The sequence below is a fragment of the Sander vitreus genome, chromosome 11 (assembly GCF_031162955.1).
Source record: "Sander vitreus isolate 19-12246 chromosome 11, sanVit1, whole genome shotgun sequence".
NCBI lineage: Eukaryota > Metazoa > Chordata > Actinopteri > Perciformes > Percidae > Sander > Sander vitreus.
In genome coordinates, this window is record NC_135865.1 from 27,899,907 (window position 1) to 27,906,301 (window position 6,395).

The following is a 6,395-nucleotide window of genomic DNA, read 5'->3' on the forward strand; positions in this document are numbered from 1 at the left end:
TGATACATGTTAATAAGTAGCCTAATAACGAGTCCCGTCTCTTTCGCTCTCGTTATTAAATGCCCTCAATATAACAGCAGTGCCCCTTACAATAATAAACCTGTAAGGACACGTAAACGCCGCGTGGGGCAGGGATCAATTCCCCCCCCCAATGTAGCTTATGAACATGGGAAATTGTAGCTAAAAGAAAGCTCTCAATATTCAGAGAGAATGCGACACACTGGATGGTCAGTGAACTCCTCATGCTTCATCCAGCACAACAGCTGCACGAGCGCGCACATCTGACCTGCTCATCAGTGTGTGTGTGTGTGTGTGTGTGTGTGTGTGTGTGTGTGTGTGTGTGTGTGCGCGCGCGCGTGCGTGTGTGTGAGAGAGAACCTTTTTGCACATCCTGCACTAATCCATACGACTCTTTTTTTTCTTAATGTTAAACAGTTATATGTACGTATTTGTTTCTGTATTTATTGTTTATTTTCATATTAATGTTGTTTATGTATGCACCAACAACCAAGGCAAATCCCATGTAAGTGTTACTTAGCCTACTTAAATCCTTTTCTGAGTCTGAAAATGAAGCTGATGTTCAAACTGAAGATGAAGAGAAATACTTAGTGCTCTACAGACTGTGTCAGACACACACACACACACACACACACACAGGTTTGACTGAAGATTAGGATTGATAAGGAAGTCAGCGAGGGTCAAATGACATATTGGATGTTTTTTGAATGGAAAACAACATTTATACTGAATGTATCAGTTATGTGAAAGTAAAAATGTTTTTTTGTTTTTTTTTTAAATCCAGCTGTGAATGAGGTCATCCCTCGTGTCTTTTATTGTGATGAGTGGTGATGTGCATCAATATATTTGTTCCAACTATACTGAAAAACAATATAGTATTGGCAATTGTAGCCTCGGCTTTGAAGTACAGCGGTCAGAAATGTAACCTTATTTCAACAGAAATCAAACTAAATGTGAGTATTGCAGTGTATTATTGCAGCACTCAATATTTTTTATTTAGTTCCCCTTCTCAATTCCTGTTTGTGATTTCCTTCCTTCTCTCATGTGAGTCACCGAGGCTCAGATTTGCATGCACCACTGTCTCTGTGGCCTGACGGTAAACTGTGACAAGGGAGTCTTTCATGCACATTTTAATGAGAGCATGCGCAACCGAATTGAGCAACACAAACGAAGCCACAGGTTTGCAACATCTGCAACACTGTGACTGTGCGTTAAAATGCGTCTAAGCCTGCTGGCTGCACTGCTTTGCTCCGGGGCCTCTGGGTGCTCAGAACCTGGATGGGGAGCTATAGAGGAGGAGGGGGGGGGGGGGCACTAAAAGAGCGCGCAAGACAGTGCCGTTTCGCGTGTGTGAGTCGCCAGCCGTGCGCGTACAGCTTTCCAGGAAAAGAGACTCGAGCTGCGACTCAAAAGCTGCACACAGGCCTGCTTTTTTTTTTGTTGTTGTTGGAGTTGTGTCCTCGTGATCAATAGCAGGTATAGAGTGTATTTTCTGCGAAGATTGAAAAAAGAAATCAACACAAAACCAAAAAAAAGAGAGAAACGCTCTGTGGCTCTATTACATTTACAGTCCCATTTAAAAAGGCATTGGTCTCGTGCACATCAGGGAGCATCAGAGTGGAAAACCGTGAAAACTCTCTCTATCTTTTTACTCAGCTTTTTTAATGCGACACCTGGCAGCTCTGCTCACAACCGAAGTAAGAATTCAACAGCCGGTCTCATTTGTCAACATTATTATTAAATATGATGGTGAGAGTGATGTCTACTGTACAGGAATACATCCACCAGGCCTCATGAAATGACTGTGTGTGTGTGAGTGATGAGTAAATAGAAAGAGCTTATTAAACAATTTTTATTTAAAAAAAAAACAAACATAATAAATGGAAAGATTACATTTGTTTTCTCGCAGGTTGTCGCGAGGCTGCTGTCCTTGCTGAATTCTCGCAGGCATTTTAATTTCGTCGTAAAGGGCTCGTTAGAGGTTGCAAATAAGAGCGTTAAAATCCATTTAAAGATTTATTTCTCACCATATACAGGCTGTTAAAGCCAAAGTGTCTGCGGTTTTTGGGATAAGGCGATATTAAGCTCTAAACTGCTCCCGTAAGGGGGGGGGACACACACACACACCATAGGGACTTGTGGCATTTGTAGTTTATTTAGACAGTTGGGATTGAAAGAATTGGGAATCAGTTGGAAACGTGCAGGCACTCCTGGTGGATTCACATTTATATTTCGTTTAGTTGTTGCTTTACAACATTCGCAGAGTCACGCATTTAGTTCATATTTATTTCCTTTCTGCTGAATCCAGTGGATTCAACGAATAATGAATCATAGGCCTACATTACAATGACTGGACTTTATACGTGCACACAATTTCACAGCTAAAATGTCACAGAAATGAAAGTGACTTAGACACTCAAAGTCGTATAATTTTCTCTGTATGTTAAAATATTTTTTAATATTTCTGTCAGATCTGGAGCAATGCAAAGACAGAATGGAGCCTCATTTTTGTCCACTTAATGTTTGTCTTGTATCCTGCAGAGATGGGAAGCGGCAGTGAAGCGCACGCAGAGCGAACATCATGGCACTGTATTTATTCAGAGAAACGTTCTGTTAACTAACTGCATCATGTGCATTATGTCCCATCAGGCTGCAGCAGCATGCGCTGTGAATTATTGAAGGCCGGCCGGCAGGGAGTCGCTGCTCCGCTGCATCACTTCCACACTCCTTCCCTTTATCTATGTTCCACGGGGGGAAGTGGAGGTCTAGGAACGGAACGAGCCCAAACAAGCGGACATAAAGCTCCACATCAATGCCGCGAAGAGGGATGAAATATTGATCCCTGAAAGAAATAACCCCGAAGGAAAACAAACTCAGAGGACTGACCGACTGACAGTGTGAATAACTGATGTGATTCTCTGTCTCCAACGCTTGTGTCAAACATGATAGTGATTGGAGAGTAATGGAGCTTATTTATCGCACAGGTAAGTGTGTGTGTGTGTGTGTGTGTGTGTGTGTGTGTGTGTGTGTGTGTGTGTGTGTGTGTGTGTGTGTGTGTGTGTGTGTGTGTGTGTGTGCGTGTGCGTGCGTGTGTGTGTGTGTGTGTGTGTGTGTGTGTGTGTGTGTGTGTACCCCCCCCCCCCTCCAAAATAAAAAAAAAGGTCCACTTATCGAAAACATATCGCACAGGTAAGTGTGTGTGTGTGTGTTTGTGTGTGTGTGTGTGTGTGTGTGTGTGTGTGTGTGTGTGTGTGTACCCCACACACACACACACACCCCCACCCCATCCCACCTCCACACAAAATAAAAGAGCCCCAGAAAGAAAAGAATAACACGCGTTTATTTATTTCGCATCCAAGGAGCGGAGAGATTTGTAGAAAGTGACCCTGTGTGATTTGAAGCAGAGCACAACTCCGCCCCAAAACTCATTTTACATTCAAGAAGTCAGCAGAATAATTCAGAGAAGAATGCGTCTGGCTTGGATCAGGCGAAAACGAAACATTCATAAATAACCATATAGCCTTGAATTTACATCCTGGAAGTGTATAGGTGAAAAGATGCATGGTGTATAGCCTCTATATACATTTACATGAACTACATTCACTCACCGTTTTTAATTTCGAGACTTTTTTTTTTTTTTTCTTCTTCTTTATCTTAATGGTGTTTCTTTTAAAAGACAAGACAGAAACAAATGTGTTTTATTCTGAAATGTTTGGCTTTTATCGGTGCTCGTTGGTCTCTTGATGACCACTGACACGAGCACATCTTTGACTCTTTTACACCTTATTATGAGAGGTTATGTCAGGGGAAGCGGTTTGGTCTGGTTTGTGTGATTTTTCCAGACGTCTGTTGTCACCTTGTGAGTGTTTGAGACAAGCAGCATTTGTCTAAACAGCGCGGCTGTGTGGCGGAGAGGAAAAGACAGAACAACAGAGGAAGAGGAAAAACAGGCAGCGGTGGAAGAAGTATTCAGACCCTTTACTTGAGTAAAAGTACTTATACCACACTGTAAAAAATATTCAGTTACAAGTAAAAGTCCTGCATTGAAAATGTCACTTGAGTAAAAGTGTGTAAGTATACGACGGAGCAGGAACATGCCTAAAGTATTGAAAGTAAAAGTACTCCTCACATTTTACAAACTGGAACCAATTAAAACAGTTCTGTCAATCAACTAAGTGTTTAACGGTCTAATCATTTCAGCTGGACTTGTAGGTCTGTATATTGTCAGGTAGTTTCATTTATAATAAAACATATTTTATAAACTACAAAAATCTTCATTTGTAAAGTATCTAAAGCTGTAACAGATGAATGTAGAGGAGTAAAAAGTACAATATTTCTCTCTGGAATGTAGCGGAGTAGAAGTAGAAAGTGGCATGAAAAGAAAAGACTCAAGTACAGTACAAGTACCTCAACTTGTACTTAAGTACAGTACTTGAGTAAATGTAATCAGTTACATTCCACCACTGAAAATAGGGGACCAAAAACTCTCAATTAAAAGTCAAAGTAAATGGCTTTAATTGCCTTTATTTAGCAGAGCAGCTTCACTCTTGGTTATATTCCTAAACAACGACCGGGTACAAATGATTTTGATCCATAAGTGTTATTGTAATCAGTCAGATGTAAGAATTGTCCACTAGGCTGTTAGCCACATATAGCCTGTATCTAGCTGTAGGACAAACATGGGAGACAGATCAGAAGGTGGGCTGTAAAAATCGGTCTCAGATATATCAAGACTTCCTGATAGTCTTTAGACTATTTGAAAAAGTTCTCTGTAAGAAAGCTGAAGGGAGATTGGGAGACACAGGCTGTCAGAGCCACGGGCTGATGACGTCATGAACCAGACATTTCTTAAAACCATCTTCATCATTTTCAAACACTGAACGAATCAACCCGCTTAATTGAATTTTCCTTTTTGATTAAAGGCAAATTTTTCAATATGGCCCGTAGGCAGAATTTATAACAATCAAACCCCCCCCCCCCACACACACACACACACACACACACACACACCCCGGGAAAAAAAAAACATATTAAAATTAACTTTACATAGGCTAAATAAAGACATTTGCGTCATAAATTTCAGGACAAAAATCACCAGAATGCAGGAAATGACGTGTTTGACATTCAAATTTTGCCATCGCCATTTCACTCCACATAGGGCTCACTTATGCACGTGAACGCTGCTCGTGCATGGACGACAATGATGAGTGAGATAATATAAATAAAATTTAAAAAAAAAAGGCCTTCAAGGCCAAAAATAGAAAGTCAAACACTCCCAGAATCCCAGAAACTGACCTGAGGAGATGAAGGTGTAATAAATAATGAGAATAATACATAATGAATGAGGCATTATATAAAGGCGAAATGAAACGAATTCAACCCAATACAACATGCTGTGAGAGGGAGGGGAGTAGGCCTACATCTGCTTTATCTGCGCCCATACTTTCAACCCAGACGTGTGTGTATTGAGTTCATTCATTCAGTAACAACTGGATGTGTGTATCACTTTGGCCAATAAAGGCGTCCAGTTAGTCAGCCATCCTGTCTTTAATGTTTCTTTGTTTTTTCTTCTTCTGTAGAGTCTAGTAGAGACTTTACAGCTATTTAGAATAGTATCACATATCGCCAAGACATTTGGATCATAGTAAATAATAATAAAAAATGTAAAAAATAAAAATAAAAATCACACTTTACCACTATTAACCCTGTTCCTGAATGAACAATAATAACAGCATTAAACACAATATCATCCGACCAAAATAGCTAGATATTTAGCCTACTACTACACAATTATTACAAAAATGAAAAAGGGCCATTTGTGTTTTTACCCGCATTATTATTATTATTATTATTATTATTATTATTATTATTATTATTATTATTGCATCCTGTTTTGACTGAAGCAAACGTTTTTTTTCTTCTTCTATATTTCTGCGTTTTCCAGTGTTCCGCTAAATTAAGCGCTCGCGCTGGTTACAATCACCTGTAATTGAAAACGAAAGTAACTAACGCACAACGAACAACAGCCGTGTGACACAAAACAGATTTATTAAACAAAAGCCTGAGCAAAAATAAATACAGATTTATTTATTTTTTTGATTTTTTTTTGCAGAGCACCTTTTTCACATTGTCGTGGTTGTCGTGGTTGTTGTGGTCGTCGTGGTTTGCCTGATTGCAGCGAATCATATAGAGAAGTAAAAGCAATAATGTTATGATTATTTATTGTGTATTACCAGTGCATTGCATGTTGTAAGTTACAAATGGCCGAAAAAATAAACAAAAAAACTAAACTAACTAAAAACCAAAAAGTAAAGTTTTATTTCTATCCGTTAATACGCGGATTTAAAGGGCCATTTGAGTGTCCGTAACCCCCCCCC